We start from the raw sequence: 19,515 nt of genomic DNA on the forward strand, positions 1-19,515 counted from the left end.
GTAATTATTGTTGAAAAATTACAATTTGTTAATATTTAAGAAACAGTTGTCAATATCCAAATGTCACTGAAAAAATCTTGTCAAATTAAAAATTGCAACTTATCAATATTCAAATAATAATTTTTCAAAATTTGAATCCAAACTTGCCAATATTGCATGAACAAATTGTCAATAATTTAGAGAAGTTGACAAGTAGTGGTTCAAATATTGATAACTTTTTTTTTTATGATTCTTATTTTTTTGAATATTGACTAGTTGCAATTCAAATTTTAACAAGTCTTTAAATGAATAGTATGTCATATTGACAAGTCATCCTTAAAATTTTTTTTTTTTGAAAAACTATCAAATAATAATACTAAAATGAAAGTTAATGTCTTACAACTGAAAAGTAAAAATGGTCACATCATGACGGAAAAAAAAAAAAAAGAATCTACAGTCCATTGGCAGTTAAGCTTGTATATTCGAACAGTTTGAACTACTTAGGAAGATGAAGAATATCTTTTGCATAACATTTAGAGGCTTGATTAGTCAAGTTGCAGTTGCCACGGTGCGCTTCAATACAAAAAGTCCAAGACCACGCACTTGATTTGATTCACCCATAAAAGTTAGAGTCCAGAATAGCATTGCGCGCAGACATGCAAGACCAACGGAATGAGCAGTGACAGTATGAGAACGTGTGATAAGGAATAAATAAAATTATAAAATTTTAAGAGATCAAATAATTATTTATATAATTTAAAAAAAATATTTTTTTTCTCTCAATAAAATATCATAATATATAAAAAAGTTTCTATGACTAAACTAAATCTGACCCTAACACTTCAAGCTTTTGAGCAGATTCAAATACATGAATTATTAAATATTATTTTACTTTTTTTTCTTTTTAGTCAATTTAAACTTTTATCCTAAAAAGCTAACATATTCAACTTTTATGTAATTTTAATTTTATTTTATTTTATAATAAAAAATTCAAAAATTTGAGTTAAGGACATTTGGATTTGGGGCTTGATCAAGACTTCGTTGGGCTTATTAGCCCCGAATAAACCTAAAGTTAAAAAGCTATTTTAAACTTTAAACTCAACCTTAAAATTTTCAAATTTACTTGGGCTGATCTATTGGACTTTGTCAAAATTATCGGCTCTAATTTCAATATATGAATAATAAATTTTTAGATTTCAAGTTTGCCTTAAGAATCCATTTGATCATTAAAATTTAATTTTCATCAATCAAAATTTTAAACTTTTATAATTATACATAATAAATAATAAAACTTTCAATCCATTAAACAAGTATTGATTTGGTCTCTCAATTTTAATTTTTTTCAATTTTGTCCTTTTTATTTTTTTTTAAATTATCACATTAGTCTTTTAAGTGTTAAAAACACAAATTATGTAATACGTAAAGCATATTACTACTTATCATATCTATGCAAATAAATGAGAATAGAATATCCGTTAAATTAGTTTAATTTTTATTAATCTAGCACTTATGTTGTGCTTCAGTGTTCTTTTTTTTAAAAAAATTATGTTGTTTTTTTGTACATAAATAATTATACTTTTTCTACCAAACAAAATAAAACTTCTTTTCATTGATCTTCATGGTTGTTATGAATATTCTCTTATTAATGTCAGTACATTTTAAAAGTATTATATCATCTTTAAATAATAAGAATTAAATTGATAAAAATTAAACTAATTAGGTGACCACATCAATAATTAAGATACGCTTGGGTACTAAAAATTTCATTATCCTTATACGTAATTAGTCTTTATGGTTTAGATAGAAAATAATTTCAAAAGAAATAATTGTATATGTATAATAACACTTTTTAAAAATTTAATTAATCAATATTAAACTTTATATATAATAAAACACACACATAGACAAAATTAATAATTGACACAAACTTATGATATAAGCATGTATAAATTAACAATTAACATTAACAATTAATAAATGGAGTGAAAAACTGTGGGGAGGGTGGCCGTCCCTGTCTCTGATCGGCCAATATACTAAATAATAGAAATAGTCATGCATCTTACCCCAAATTTATTTATAATATCCATGTTTAAGTCTTTCTCTACCCCTTGCTCAAAAGGGGGGGGGGGGGGGAGTCTTTCTCTACCCGTGACGTACAAAGATGGAGGGTTATGACTATGAATGAGAAAGAATATAAGAAATAAAAACAGCATATATTTCTAAACAAACGCTATTAAAATAAGAGGGGCAGAGAGAGGAATATGGTGTAACAATGTAAGCTCACATATGGATAAAAATAAAAGGACGTGCGCACACATATATAAGCTCTCTTTATTAAAAAATATAAAATATTTTTTAAGAGGTTAGATATTAAGACATTTTTAAGTTCTTTAAGATGTAATAATTGCCTCTCTCTTTTTTTTTTCAAAAATACTCATATTGAATAAATCATTTTATATTTATTTTAAGGTGAAATATCCCTATTAAATAGGGGTAATTATAAAAAGATGAGATTAGTTTGAAGACAAGTAACTTCTTTATTCAGAGTGAGATTTAATAAAAAATATTTTATATTTTTTAAGAGATGGTATGTGTATATATAGTTTTATATATATGTGTGCCTTGAGAAGAAAGATGTTTGTTTTGCATGCCAATAAATTTTTTTTTTTGGTAAAATAAATTTTGATAATTCTTTGCGGGAAAGGTCTCATGTGTAATTGTCTTCAAAGTTAAAAAATCGAATACTTTTAATAAGCGAGAACAATTTGTGCTTTGTATGTTAAAAAAAAAAAGGAAGTGAACGATAGTAGATCCATAGACAATAAAAAATCTAATTATTTTCAACAAAGAGTCTGTTCATTCACAAGAATCCACATGGGTTAATGTAATGTCATCCGATATTAACTACATCACTTAAAACAATTAAAGACATTAAGAAACGTACCCAATGAAATTAGAATTAACATTGACTATTTGAAATTTCAAAAAGCTTATTTTAAAATACTTTTAAGTAAATGAGGTTCTAAAATGACTTAAAGCTTGGAACAAGTAGTTAAAGCCCTTTAAAGTGCTTAAAATTAGAGTACAAATAGTTACAGAAGTAAGGAAATTAGTTTGAATATTAAAACTAGTAAAAATAGGGTCAAAAGAGTCATTTTTGCAAAAACAATACCATCCACTGTGGTCAAGACAACATCCACTATGACTCATGGTGTAGAAGCTATTCACCGTGGCCAAAAGATCTATCTGCCGAGACCAACACACTTGACAACTTTTGTCACAGCACATAAGTAATAATAGCACAGCTGAAAAATTAGCTTCCAAATCCAACTTTTAAATGCCTAACTTTCTACCCAGACTTTTAATTAAAATGATCAAAGTGTCTACAAGTAAAAAATTAAATAGACTACTAGTTAATGGCTCTGGACTCTTTCAAACTGTTATCACATGGAAATTATGGACACTTGGGGTTATTACCATGCCAATCAATTAATTAAGTGCTATAACCCAAAACTTAACCCTTAGCCATAACAACCACAGTTAATATGAACCACAAATACACTGAGCATGCTTAACCACTCAACATGACAAAATTAGTTAAACATCAATCATTAAAAATACACTTGCATGATAAGCCTCATTTGCAAAAGCATCATGGACGCCAATAACAAAAGCTGCCCTAGTCTATGATGGGCCATACAATGAAATATAGTCTAACAATATGAATACCCTAATGTTGGAAAATATGAAACTCAATTACATAGAAGCAAAACTACAAGAGACTTTACAATGTACGCTGCGCATCTTAATTAACTGCAAGAACAATCAATATACAATGAATGGTTAGCAAACCATTAATCATCATTAATTAAAATCATAATTAAGGCCTTAATCCATCATTAAGTGTGTTTAATAAATCAAACCAACCTCATTTTTCACTTCCGTTAACTTATTTGACCCACATTAAGTTTAATAATTACTATTGACTTGCTTCATTAGCTTACTATATATAGGTTGAATAGTGTTAGAGTTAACTCTAAACCCATAATTAATGACATTAACCATTGCCATTAAGAAATACCAAATATTATAAACTTAAATAATCCTTATTAGACTCCATTGAAATCAATAGAGTAGCTAAAGACTAACTTTAGATTCAGACATTATCTCCCCATGTCCAACAACTAGAAGAAAAATGCATAGAGAGGTAGGAGAAGGGAAAAGAGAGCTTACCAATTGATTTGGAAGCTCAAACACACTCTTAATGGCAGCTAAAACAAAGCCCTACAAGAGCACTTCTCGTCTCCTTTTGGTCTCTCAAAAATCTTTCTTCTATTTTAATCCGAGAAATAGAACTCGGATTTAAAAATTCAATATATCCACTATGGCAAATGACAGTTTGGGTGCATTAACTCAAACCCATTTATTTGAACTCAAAATATCCCAATGGCTCCTCTAATCCCCTCCTAAGTCCCAAATAGGATCTAGTGAATCCAAAGGCTATCCAATCACTCTAATTGATCCAACTAGGAGCTATGTTAAAAAAAAAATTTAATCTTCAATTAATTTAATTAAATTTATTTTAAAATTTTGGGATGTTACAGTTTACACTTTACTTCATGAAAAAATTTATAAATTAACCAAATAAAATTAACAATAGAAGGTTTGCAAATAACAAGAAAATTTAATTATTTACACAAGAAGTTTGTTTATTCGAAAAAGTTCATGTGAATGCACACTTATACTTGAAGAAAAAATTTACTAGTTAACAAAAAAAAATTAACAACAGAAAATCCATAAATAACAGAAAAAGTCATATCATTTATAATAAAAAATCATCTTATTCACAATTTTTCATGTAGTTTTACGTTTGTGCTTGAGAAGAAAATAAAGTTAACCGAAAAAATAATAACAAAAATTCTATAAATAACAACAAAATTCCAATTATTTATAGCAAAAGTTTGCTTGTTTTCATGAGTCCATGCATATTTAGTATTTACACTTGATGCCTCTTCATTTATTAAATATAGTTTCGTCGTTTCTGTTTAAAAGATAATTGCTTATGATATCTTCGGACGGTCGGACCTGCAGAAGGTTATGAGAATCTGCCGTGCCTGTAGATCAGCAAATATCTGTCTTCACAAGCCTACAATCGCCACTCTCCCCATGGTAAAAATAACATGTGGTGCCATGATTCCATTGAACATTGCACAAATGAGGTGTTCGAAATCATATTAAAATAATATTTAATAAATATTATTAAATATTATTGTTATTTCATAGAAAAACATAAAAAACATTAAGAAACTTAATTAATATTAATTTTTTTATAAGATCATTTTGTATAATTTTTTTGTAAATATTATATTATTATTATTATTATTATTATTATTATTATTTACAAATCTTTAAATACAATTTATAAGTCATTTATAAATTTTTGAAAGACTAGTTTTATTTTCTAAAATTTTAAAAATAATTGATAAATTTTGGTAAATAATTTATAAATAATAATATTTAAATTATTAAATATTACAATATTTAATATTTTAATAATATTTATTAAATTTTATTTTAATAAGTTTTTTAAGGTATCTCGTACTTCTAAAAATAAAGTAAAGGGGCAACAGTATTTTTGCTTCTCAACAAAATAATTCAAGAAAAAAATTATCTCATTTATTAATACAAAATGCCTAACACTCTTAATAAAAAGTTTAAGGATAAAAATAAATTTTTAACCTATAATTTTATTGGGTAGTCTACAAATGAGAGGTGACTAAATACCTGATAATTTTTAAAATCATGTGAATATTAAAATATTTTTTAGGTGGAACTTTGTTGATTATTTGTATTTTGGTTGGTCGCGACGGTACTTTATTCGTCGACATAATTTTAATTTTTCACAGATTTTAATTAATAAAATAAAAAATTTAAGATTTTTAAATAGAATATTTTTTAACCGCTTTAAGAAATGGACTTGAATATAATTTTTTTTTACCAACAACTAAAATATAAATTTTGAAAATATATAAACAAGTTTCCGTAATTTTAAACAACTTTGGAAGGATGTTATTGTCTTTTCTCTTTATTAAAATAAAAGATTTTAATTCTTAAGTTTCAAAACCTTTTCATTTGGGTTGTTCTTGGTACTTTGTTCCTCTAAGCTCATCGAACATCTGCCAGGAAGGAACCGTTTCGAATTCAGACTCAGCAAATCGGCTTCCCTCGTCTGTGGCGGCGAAGATCACAAGGTACGATGATCTCTTTCATCCTTCATCGATTTCCAAGTTCAATCAACATAGTTTGTTTCTTAATCTCTTGTCATATATCCATTTTGGTTTAATTTCATCCAACAATTTCTCATGCTTCTCTTTTAATTTGTTCATATATGATGTTCATCAAGACTTGTTTTAATTCGACATCATCATTGAGGATAAATTCATAGATTCTCTTCCTCTTTGCTAAATTAATTAAACGTCGTCGTCCTCATTTTCCATCAACTCATTTTCCACTATGAATCTGATAAACCAACGGCAGGCCTGTGATTCAGTTATCTCCTATATCAAGAAACTTAAGGGTAATTTTCCTCCAAACATTAGTAAAATTTTACTTTCAAAAAGTTGAAAGTTGTTTGTGTAGAATATTTTACAAAAAAGCTACATTAAATAGTAGCTAAAAATAAATTTTTAAAAACTAATTATTTAAAACTTTTGAAAGTGAATTTAAAAAGTAAGATGTTATTTAATTATATACCCTAAGTTTAATTTCTTATTCTTTATTTAAAAAATAGTTAAGTCATTAAAAATAGTATTATTAATAATAATAATTAGATATTAATTTTTTTAATATTATAAATTTAATAATTAATCATGTTATTTTTAACATTAATGTATAATAAAAATTACAAATCTTTCTTACATCTTTTAAAAACTACAAATTAAAAAATACAAATAACTAGAAATCAAATTTTTAGTATTATAGATCAAAATTTATGTTATTTAAAATATTTTATTACATTTTTTAAATATTTTAAATATATTACATTTGTATAATAAAAATTATAAATCATTATAAATCAATATCCTTTTTGATAATTGTACATTCAAAATACATTTCACTATTATAAACCAAACAACTTTTAATGTATCAAACTGACTTTTGAAAATATATTCAAATACAAATTTCGTTACAACAACAACTGACTTTTACTATATTGACTTTCCCAAATGAATTTTTAACAAATTAAAAACAAACGCACACTAAATTTCTTTCATTTAGTTAAAGTCAATTTTTATATATCCAGTTATTTCTGTAGTTAATTGTCAGAAATTTTTTAAAGTGCAAATGGCACATTTTTTGGTGATATGTCAAACATACTTTAAATTTATTTTTATTTTTATTTCAGTTTCATTTTCAATCTGACTTCCTTCAAAATAACCAAACAGGACTTTAGAGTGGAGTGAGAAGATTCAAGGGCATGTGAAATGTATAAGATAGATGAAGCAAATCTGACGCATCGAGGCAGGATCTGGGAAAAACTTTTTTTCTTTTTTTTTTTTTTCAACTTTTTCATCTCATCATTTTTTATGGTTTTATGAACATATGATTTTGTTTTGAAGATTTTCTGGAGAAAGGTCAAGGTTTGCTTTGATTGGAGAGAATATAAAGGTTTTCTATTTAGTTGGAAAAAATGAAAGTGAGGTGCCCCTTTTAAAATTAGTTAGTTTTTTCATAAGATGATGAATTAATATTTAAATTTTAATTAAAAAAAGTACCTACAGTATTTGACCGTGATGGAAAAACGAAGTATCGAACTCTCCTAGTGAGAGAATCTCAAACTTCTCTATGAGAAGCTTTCTTCCGTGTGTGTCCCTTCCGTTCTTCTGCATCCCTCGCACTGTAGGTTTAATTGCTAACTCCTTTCTGTGTCTACCTGCTCTTTTTTCTTCTGGCTTTTTCCTTCAAGTTCTAGCCTTAATAATCCTCATGCCTCTTGCCTCTTCTCTTCTCTTTCTCTTCTCTGTCTATGGTTCTCCTTGGCTATTGTTAATGCGGCTGTTCTAGCATATCTGATAGTGCCTTTCTTCTCCAATCATTCTTTGTTTTTCTCTCTTGGGAATCAAGTCTTTCTACTCATTCCCTCTAGAGCTTCTACTGTTCCTAGTTTCATCTTTTTCACCTGCGCAACCCGTGCTTCCACTAGCCAATCTAGAGAAGTTGCTTGCTTTAGTGGTTTTTGATTGCCTTCCCTAATCCCTCTCTGCATTGAGCCGTTTTTCACATTCCGGATATGCTTTCCATTCTATTTAAAGGGGATAGAGTACCTATCCTCCACATTCCCTTCTTATGCTTTCTTGCCTTTGCACTTATCTCCGGTGTTTCTCCCAATTTTCTTGTCAAGGTCTCTCCTTTTTTTTCCCCCCTTATGATCTCTTCTTCCCCTGGCTTATTTATTCCTTCTCTGATGGATCGCATTTTTTTTTTCACCCTCATTGTGCTTCCGACCTCACGCTCTTGCTAGGCCAAGTTTCTTTCTGACCTCTTGTGCTATTGTGGTTATTTGGATGCTTACATTTACTCGCTAAGATCTTTGGCAAGGAAGCTTAGAAGGGCTTGGATTCTTCAAGACAACTTTAGAATAGAAGGGAGGATTGGCTGTTTTTTCCTTGTAAGCTTCAACAACCCGGAAGATCGAGACTTGTTGTAGACAATGGGCCCTGGTCCATTAATAACTCTTTGTTGGTTGCTGATCGTTGGTATCCCAATATGTTCTGAGGGAGATAGTTATGGGATATATCCCTGTCTGGGTCCAATTTGGGGACTTTCCTCTTGGGTATCACAATGAAATGGTGGCTAATACTCTAGGAGACATAGTAGGCCAAACAGTGCTTGTTCAAGATCATTCAGATTGTTCGAGCTCCCTCAACTTTCTTCATGCCCGTGTGTTGATTAATCCCTGATTACCCCTGATTCAATCTATCAAGGTAACTCTTGAATTTGGGGTAACTTTTGATGTGGAATGTATTTATGAAAGAATTTTCAGGCACTGTCATTTCTATCGGATTATTGGTCACACGCAGCAAGAATGTTCAACATCTGTGCATCAGTCTTTTAGCGGCTTTAACTTGGTTTGTGACAGAACTATAAGAAGATTTGGCTATCACGTTCAATGTCTCTTTGATTCTGGGCCCTTAGCCAGAGAATGGCAAGAATGGATCAGGAATAACAGGAACACAAACACTACTTGAATCCGGTTTTCCCATCATGGCAGAACTGGGTATAGAGTCTATGAAACCTCGCCAGAAAATATCCTCATCAGTGATGCGGGCCCGAATCACTTTCTCTTCCACTCTGGATGATGAGGACTCTTCTGACTCTAATCACCCAGGTTTTCTATAACAGGGCTAGTCCTGAGTTTCCACAGCAGGGCAATCACCCTTTTCCTTCTCCAGTCCCTCCTAATGATTGGACCCAAATCAATGAAATGGTGAATAATATGCTAGATGAGGATGTTATTGCTATTCATGATCAGTATGGCTCCTTCCTCAATAAGTTTATGAATTCAGGGATCTCAATCAAGGAAGGTAATTTTTCCGACTAATCCATCTGTTGCTCCTTCATCTATTCATCTGCCTGTTTTCTCGGATGAAAGGAACCCTTTGTAACCCTCCCCAACCATGAAGGACATTAAAGGAAGAGGAAAGCAGAAGAAGATGCTCATCAGGTGGCTTTATCTCCTCCTCCTATAAATATCGCCTTTGCTGACAGTCTGACTTGCCCGGATGCATCTCCTCACCATCACTCTGGCTTCATTGTCTCCTTTAGGTCTAAGATACATAAAAAAATGGAGACTGAATGATAGCTAGACTCATTCGAATCGAAATTTGACGAGTTCTCCAGAAGGATCTTCTCCATTATTGGTAAAAAAGAGCTGAAATGCCTCTAGACGCTTCAAATGTCTTCACTCCACCCTCCTTTGATCCTGAGTTCATCAGGAAATTTAAATGGTTTCAACTCAACAACAAATCCCCATTGCCCTCAGAAGTGATTAATAGCTCGAGAAATAATTGCGAGAACTATGGGTGGTCCAAGAATGGTTTTGGATTGTTTATTTAGAGTTTGAACGATAAGCATTATAGTTGGAACCTTCTTCCTTTGAATTTTGATTCCTTTGAGCAGGTGTTTCTTTCATGCAATGCTCTCATTGATGGCTTTGCTTTTACCCCATCTGCGCTTTTGGAAAGTCCTCGTTGGCTTATCTTCTTCTCGGACGCCATCACCCCTCCATGCTGCATTACCTCCTTCTCTGGAACAGGATAATGCATTAGCTGCTTCTGATCAGTTCATAGATGAGTCTGTAATTCCATTTCATGATGCCTTGCCCTATCTGAACATCTTTCTATTTTTGAAGAGGCTAGGGAAGCTGCCTTTATAAAGCTTCCCAAGGCACCATGAGGTTTTTGTGCTGGAACTATCGTGGCTTGTGTAAAGCTACGGCAGTTCAAAGGATTAGGCAGTTAGTTTCATCCTTTAGTCCTGATTTGATTTACCTATCTGAAACTAAAGTGGAACTTACTGTGGCTGGTGGTTTATTATCTGGTTTGGGTTTATGAACTTTGTTGGGCTAGATGCCGTTAGGAAGGGAGGCACTATAGTTGCCTGGAATAATTGCCTTGATGTTCAAATCCTCGAATGTAGCCCTTCTGTGTTACTCATGTATTAATGCGCTACAATGATGATATTAATGGAAAATATATTACTTTTGTGTACGGACCGCCTAGGCTTGTAGACAGACACCTTCTTTGGAACTGGATCATTAATACTTCCAGTTCAATCAATTGTCCTTGGCTACTTTTAGGTGACTTTAATCAGGTTTTAAATCCAAAAGATAAACTAAGTCTCAACCCAGGATCTAGTGGAATGGCTGATTTAAAAATTGTCTTACTTTAGCTGAACTACTGGAAATTAAACGGGTGTGGACCTCATTTTTCATAGTCAAATATGAGAAGGGTCTTGCCAATGTTAAAGAACGGCTTGATTTAGTGAATTGTCAAATTAAATGAACAGATATTTAATGGTTGGGCAATATTGTTCCTTTAAGAAAATTGTTTAAGCGAAATATTACCCCCAACATTTATTACAAGACATCCAGTGTTGTTGGACAAAAAGTTTAGGAATGGGTTTTTCATTTTCAGCCCTTTATTTTTATTATTAATGTATAATTGAAATTACTTATTTTGCTATATATTTTAATTAACATAACCAATAAAATGATCAATAAATTTATAAATTTCTATCAATAATCATTGATTATTTTTTTTATCAGATTTTAATTTTATTTGAAATTGAAGTTAATTATAATCAATCAAGTATAACTCTACAGTACGTAAGTGTGGAGAAGTCGAGGATGTCTGAAATAAACCCTTCAGTATTGCCTCAGGAACTCAACATATGCAACACCAAGGTATGAATTTTCTTGTTATTGTTGTTGCTGTTGTTGGCGGTGCCACCATGGCGGTGGTGGCCACCGGTCATAACTTATGATTTATGCTTTTTTAGCACTTATATGTAGGTGAAAACAATAAATTAGAGGATGCTAGTGATAAACAAGTTATTAATGACAAATCAATGATTGAATCCTATGAGATCGTGTACGGCTTGGGTAATCAAGTTGCCAAAGAAGGGGATCAGGTAATATTCTCCGTGTGTGTGGTGTGTTTTTTTCAGACATTTTTCCTTTATTCTTGGTTGCTCAGTTGCCAATTTGTTACTCTCTCCACGGGTAGATATAAATTAACATGAAGTTCTGATAATACTATTTTTGCTCAATTTCAGTTTTATGTAATGTGAATGTTATTGAATTATATAGGTAAGAATCAAGTTTCAACATCTAAGTGAGAGTGGTGGTGTTGAATTTGAAAAGGGCCCTCTGTTCTGACTTTGGGGAAGAAGCAATATGGTCGAGGTAAGAATTTTTTATTATTATGTTATTGTCTTTGATTGTGAAGAATTAATTTATTTGAATATAACATTTTTTTAAACTATTATATTGATTCATTTTTATTACTACTACATTAAAACAAGAGTTATCCCAACAGGTGAGTTGGATACATGAATTGCATGCATGACACCATTGTACTCTATCATCAATAAAGTCTTTGGGAATATTGTTAACAAGAAGTCTTGTTTAATAATTTTCATGAATTTTCTCTTTAATCTTCCTCTACCTCTTTTTATAGGACTAAAAACTATCTATTAACTTTCCTACTGGTGTCTCCCATAGTTTTCTTTGGTACATGTTCAAAATATCTCAAATAATTTTTTGTCATCTTTTCCTCAATAAATGTCATGCCCACTTTCTTGTGCATGGTCATTTCAAATTTTATCTTGTCATGCATGCCTGTATATCCATCTCAGCATACATTAACATATTTTCTACTTCAATTATGCTCTTGTTGTCCTTTTAAAGTCTAACATTCACTACTATATATAACATGACTCATTTCACATTCAAACTTTTAATATAACAGTAAAAATAACTAATGAAATTTATTTTACGAAAAATACATGTTACAAATACTTACTACTTCCTTTGATCTCTATTATAGGATGCCTTTTAGAAGCATTTTTTTTATTTTTACTATAAGTTATATTGTGGGATATCGATCAAGTTTTTAACATTACTCCTATTTTAAACCCATTAACAATGAGAGAAAATGTAGTATAAATTTTAATCCTTTTCATTTAAAACAGGGCTAAAATTGAAAGTTTATCTTATTTTTAGATAAAGTTAATAACTTAATTATCTTTTGTTGATTTCGTTGACGTAATTAGAAGTAAACTTATAATAGGGTCCAGATTATATGAACGATTTAACTTCATTGATTGTAAAGCTGATCAGTGTCATTTTCTCAAGTAGGATTTGATAATGGGATTTGCGGAATGAAAGTGGAGGGATTCAGAGAACTCAGAATCCAACCAGATCTTTTGCCCAACGAGCTTTCATCTGAGAGTAAGTCTTTAATTTCAATCATGCATTCCATATTTTTTAGAGCATGGATTTTTTTTCTTTTCTCATTTTACTTTACTAAGATTTTTTTGTTGATGACCAAATTATTTGTTCATAGTAAAGTTGATTGTTTTATATAGCCTTAACATAAAATTTCGTTGCTTTTGAATTTGATAGAATGTAGATTGTTCTAGCTAAAAAAGAGAGTAAGGATTGCTTATATTAAAGTCATACAAGATATGTATGAGGGGGTAAAAACTAGTATAAAAATGCCTAATGGTCAAACAAAGAATTTTTCCTATAAAGATTGGACTACATCAGGGATCATTTCTGAGTCCTTATTTGTTCAACTTGATCTTAAATGTTTTGACGGAACATATTCAAGAGGAATTTCGAAATGTATGCTCTTCGCGGATGATATAGTTCTTATGCAGAAACAAGAGAAGAGGTTAATTGCAAACTTGAGTTATGGAGGAGGACATTGGAGTCGAAAGGTTTTCGTCTGAGTAGAAGTAAGATGGAATATTTATATTGTAAATTTGGTAACGGACTATTCGACAATAATTTGAAGTGAATTGGGAGATCAAATTATACCTCAAGTGGAAAAATTTAGATATTTGGGAGCCATTATTCAAAATGATGGCGAAATCAGTGGAGATATTTCACATAGAATTCAAGCTGGGTAGTTTAATTGGAGAAAAGCTAAAGGAGTTTTTTGCAACCGTAAGGTGCCTAATAAACTTAAAGGAAAGTTTTATCGCACTGCCATCAGACTGGCAATGTTATATAGTAGTAAATGCTGGGCTCTAACGGGACAGCAAGAGCATAAAGTTGGAGTAGCAGAGATGAGAATGTTACGATGGATGTGCGGACATACACGTAAAGATAAAATTCGAAATGAGCACGTACGCGAAAAAGTGAGGGTGGCACCTATTGAGGAAAAAATGGTAGAAAATCGGTTGAGATGGTTTGGGTATGTACAAAGAAGACCAAGGGAGGCACCAGTGAGAATAGTTGAACATATAACTTTGAGTCCGATTAAGAGAGGTAGAGGAAGGCCTAAGAGAACACTCTTGGAAGTTGTTGAACGCGATCTCTTAATTAATAATATTCCTAAAAGCTTGATAAATGATAGAGCACAATGGCGTCTTGCAATCCATCTAGCCGACCCCACCTAGTGGGATAAAGGCTAGTTGTTGTTGTTGTTGTTGTTGTTGCAGATTGTTCTAGCTGTAATTTATGACTTAAATTAAACAAGCATGTTGATTGGTGAGCCTTTCAAAGTGTGATATTAGGACTTGATTTTTCTTTACTGCATTTTCCTTCCTCTATTGCAAATCTAAACTATTCATCTGAAATTTTAATGATACATATTAATTTATACTTTTAAAATCTATCAAATCTAATCTAATAGTTCAGATATGCAAAGTTCCATCCATTACAACAGAAGGAAGCCTATTCCGTTATATTGGGAACCTAATATGTGGATAAAATCTGAAGTTCAAATGATGATATATCAACATACTATATACATATCTAATATCTAGTAGTCTTTTTTATAAATTATTTTGTATAAAAATGTCATTAATTAATTTATTCCAATTTTACCCTCTCAATTTTTTTTGAGAAGAGCAAAATATTACATATGAGAGAGAAATTATTTTTAAAGATGACATATTTAATAAATTTAAATTATTTTACCATCTCAATCTTGGTACTTTTTGTAATTTTTGGTCTCATTTGTAATTTTTGGGTCTGTTTTTGTAATTTTATTGGTCATTTTCTGTCACCCTTTGGTTAATTAACTTTCATTAGTGGTAATGATTACATTACATCATTTTAAAAGTTAAGGGAAGAACATTGCACAAAAAAATGTTTAAAATCCTAAAGGCTTTTGGAACTATAGTTTAAAGGCCAAATTATCCTTAAACCCTTCTTTTTAAAACAACATTAACAACTTAACTACTTTTCATTGATTATAATGATATAGTTAAAACTTAAAAGTGACTTATACACAAGATCAGAGGAAATATATGGATTTCTTAGAGAGATAGGGTTACTTATTTAACAAAACCTCCTGTTCATGGGAACAAAGAACTTTTATGTCCCCATTTTAGAGTATTGCAAGTGTGGGTGTATAATTAATGGCATGATGGGTGATTAGCTTTGAATATGAAGAGGCAAATATTTGCAGTGAAAAGAAATAACTATTTATGTTTGGAAAACGAAAAGCGTAAGACCGATAGTGTTTTTCATATAGTTTAAATTCAGTACGTAGTTTCTTATGACAACATATATCAATATTATATTTTGGCGGGAATGTAAATTTGCAGCTTCTGAAGAAAATCATTGGGATGCGCATGCGCTCGAAGAATAAAAAGATATTTCGTGTGGCGCTATTGGCCATCTTGGAACACAAGCCTCTCACTTGAACTCATTAGAAGAAGCAAGAGCAGATAATGCCAAGCAAGAACCTTATGAGAAAATTAATGCCAAATCAAGAATTTTAACACTGAAACATGCAAAAAAGGAATACTGAATTTGGAAATGTTAGTATTGAAGAAATTTTAATTTGACATTAATATTTTTACGAGGTCCTTGCTTGTCATTCTCCTGAGATTTTATGTTGTACAAAATGGATGGATTTCAATTTTTGAGGATTTGTTCCTATATAGTGAAGGGGCAACGTAGTAAAGGGACTTCTTAACCATATGTACATTAATCTTGTATGGTTTGTTGTTATCAAGAGTTAAAACTCTGGATGGATATTGCTTCTATAGCAAAATCTGAAATAAATTGCAGAAAACTTTTGGCTCAAATTTTTTTTTTTTTGGCTTGTTTGTGTTGGAGATAATGAAGAGGCAGAAGTGGGTGTTGTTCTTCAACAGATTGATCTCTAGTAAATCGTGTACTTTGATGAGATAAAAGTGGGCGATGTTCTTGCAAGTTCTTATGAAAGAAGATAATGAGGAACCAAAGAAACATATTGGGCTAAAGAAACAAACTCACAGCCACTATAAAGACAATGCCCCTAAATTTTCAAAGTGGAACTTATCGCTAATCTAAATCATTAGCATACGGGTTGTTCTTCTCAAAATGTTTCAACTGCTGTGAGACATAAGCCACCACTTTGTCATGCTACTTGAGTACACAAGCTCAATTCTTTCTTGAAATTCAGTATGATGAGCGCCGGAGTTATTGTCAATCATATATTCAGTTCTTGTATAGTCTGAGAGTTGAGGCAAATGAGTTCTGAACAGTGATATAGAAAATTAATTAGGAGGAGTATAATTTATACTTGAAATAAATGTTAATATTTTAAAAATAATTCATGATATCTACTATTAAATTATATCAAGGGTATAATTTAATAGAAATAAATACCAAAACAATGTATAAAACATAAAATTATAATAAGATAAAAAACTCTCTTTATAAACAAATAACTTTTTCTATCTATTAGAATCATGTTTTTTTTTATGTTCATTAAATAAAATCTGTACACCTCTTTTGTATTGTAGATAATTTTTTGTGATGAAAATTTTTATAAACAATTTTTTATTATTCTTACTTTTCCATTCTAAAATTTTATAGTTATTTCAGGTTACAGTACATAGATAACATTTTAGGTTATTAATTTTTATAATGGGATAAATGAAATTATATAAGGGAAAAGGTATTTTTTTTTAAAATGACGGGGGCAGTTGAAATTTTTAAAGGGACAACTGAAATTATTTGTGTCACCTTACTTATTTCTTCTATGGTTGGGTATAGACTCACTACCACATATATATTTGTAGCTGGAATCTTTTCTTCCCTACTCTATGTGGCATTTTCAAAATTTACTAGTAGTAGTTTCTGGAAAATTCCCATAGGTTAGCCGTGCTCACTCGCCATTGGGGAACGTAGCATACATAAGTAGGTATCAACCAAACATGATAGATTTTTATGAAATTTTAAATCTTAATAAAATATAAAATTCATAATATAAAATATTTTGAGAAAAAAATTTATCAATGAAACTTACTTTAAAATTACTTCTCGACAATATTATTTCACTGCTCAAATTTTTTCATTTTTCATTCTCTCCTTATTAAATCTTTGATATTTTTAAACTTTGAATTTATTTTTTTTAAATATCAAAATTATGAACTATTATTAAAGTAAATTGAGATTTTGGGTAACTTAATTTATGATTTCCAAGGTATAAATGCACATAGGATTATAATTTAATGAAATAGAATATGAATTTGTGAAAAATCTTGATCAAGATAAATTAATTATGAGAAAAAGTAATCATTTAATCCTTATAGTTTTAATCCAACTGTAATTCAGTCTCTAAAGTTTGACTCATTTTAACTCAATTTTTATAATTTTAACTTTTTTGTAACTCAATCTTTGAATTTTGCCTTTTGCAACTCAATCCATATAGTTTCAATCATTTAAATATTAATTTTTATATTTTAAAAAAAAATTGTAAAGATAAAAAATATTTTTAAACTTTGAATATTTAATATTTATAAAGATTAAAAGAGTTTATTAATTTAAAATATTAGTAGTAAATTTTAATATAATTTTAATCTTTATAATTTATTTTTTAAGATATAGGGACTAATACTTAAATGATTAAAAATATAAGGACTGAGTTGTAAGAGTCAAAGTTTAAGGATTGAGTTAAAACCAAATCAAAAGTTTAGAGACTGAGTTGCAATGAGTCAAAGTTTAGGGACTTCCTAGACCTCCTCACGGTAGGGCCGCATTTCCCTCTACCATAATCCAAGGTATATCTCATGGATGCGATGCATGTCAGTGCACGTGCCATCTCAAATTCATTTTAATTAATACTCATATACTCACATGCATATACTTTCACAATGTTGCTACTATATCAGTTCACAATACAATGCACGTAGTTATATCAAAATATTTACAAATAATTTCACAAATAAAAAAGTAAAAGAGTTACTTTAGTTACCTTTAACCTTTGCTACTAAGGATTACCAACCACACTAAGCTCTTAGGGGTGCAGATTCTCACAAGCAACTTCACATGTGCTCAATCTACATAAAACAATGCCCCTTAATTAATTCTCAACACATTTCATAGGCATTAATTCGACTAAATCGAATCCCTTAACGCATAAAACAGTTTAATTGAACCATTTTCAATTCACTTATCCATTATTTATAGTCATTAGCCTTATAAGCTACTCAAACAACCATAATAACCTCCTAATCTACTCATTTACCTGAATTTTCCATTTAACCTAACTTTTGGCTATTTTGAGCTTAAATTCTTAAAGCTCAACCATTTAACTCCATATTAGTCACAAAACCTTAGTTCTGCATTTGATAGTTTGTTTCTAATACTTCTTTTAGATTACAATACCTCATAATCTCATGATTTGATTTTTTAATTGATGAAATTTAATGAAAAGGGATAGAATTGAAGCTTGGGATTGCACGATACTTACCCAGCAAGTTACTAATTGAAGCAAATTCTCGAGCTCCAAATAATGCTTGCCCTAGCAGAGCTGAATGTCTCCATCCCTCCAGATGAGTTTTTCACACTTCTACTTTTGATTTCATGAGCTGTTCACATTAGCTTTAAGTGATTCCTGGACAGTGTGCCGCAACGCATACAGCTTTTACTGCGGTACGTGGCATAGTAAGAAAATTCACACTTGTGCTCACGTGTTTTGTCTCGGATTACTTTTCTACCCTTCAATTCTATTATTACAACAACCAATCGACACAAAACATTAACTCAACATCCAAATCACAATCAATTCCCTAATTACTAATTTACCCTTGCTTAGCAACTAGTTCTTAGGATTGAAATTTATGATGTTACACCTTTGTAATTGCTCAAGTATTAATCTATATCAAAGTTGTGAGCTTTGATAAAAGAGTCATACTTAGTGAAGTGTCCAATCACCACCACTCTAGAAGAAAAGCACTAATTATAGCATGTTTGATATTCAATACTGAGTAACTTTCCTTCTTGAAGACTTGCTTCAGAGAAATCACTAGGAGGTGCATTGCTACCATCCTTAGATAACTCTTTTGACAGCCTTATCAGTGCATCTTCTTACTAACTAGATGATATTGGTTTAGATGGTGTCGTAGGCTCTTTTATGATCCTTGGAGTTCTGTTGTGTTTAGATGATTGGCTTGTGATTTACTGCCTTCTTGAATCAAAGCTTTAGTAAATTTTTGCTTCTTGGTCACCTCTGTGCTTTGTTTCCTTCCAGTGTCTTTGGTACAAGCCATCTCATAATGATAGGAAAGAAAGATTAGGTTGAGGATCAAGAAGTGTTTGGATGAATCTAAGGTGAAAAATAGTGTTTAAAAAGGATTTGTAATTGAATTCAAACACTATAACAGCCAGAGAAGAATAAAAAAAGAAGTTAAGAGAGATTGAGAGAGTAATAGTCAGTTTTTAGTGATTTGGAAAAATTGATATGAGAGGTTTATATAGCCATGAGTTGGTCACACATGGTGAAAGGGCTCTTCACATATCATTTA

The 19,515-nt window shown here is 30.5% G+C and overlaps 1 long non-coding RNA gene across 1 annotated transcript; it reads left to right on the plus strand.

Moving 5' to 3' along the window:
- The first annotated feature begins 6,115 nt into the window (after positions 1–6,115).
- LOC129291577 (uncharacterized) lies at positions 6,116–15,807 on the plus strand. Its single transcript, XR_008588708.1, has 6 exons — positions 6,116–6,230; positions 11,363–11,443; positions 11,552–11,670; positions 11,849–11,944; positions 12,899–12,991; positions 15,322–15,807. It is a non-coding gene; the product is annotated as an uncharacterized LOC129291577 (long non-coding RNA).
- The last annotated feature ends 3,708 nt before the right edge of the window (positions 15,808–19,515 follow it).

The sequence above is a fragment of the Prosopis cineraria genome, unplaced genomic scaffold, assembly GCF_029017545.1.
Source record: "Prosopis cineraria cultivar Desert tree isolate PC_DT_omini unplaced genomic scaffold, ASM2901754v1 PC13, whole genome shotgun sequence".
Taxonomy (NCBI): Eukaryota; Viridiplantae; Streptophyta; class Magnoliopsida; order Fabales; family Fabaceae; genus Prosopis; species Prosopis cineraria.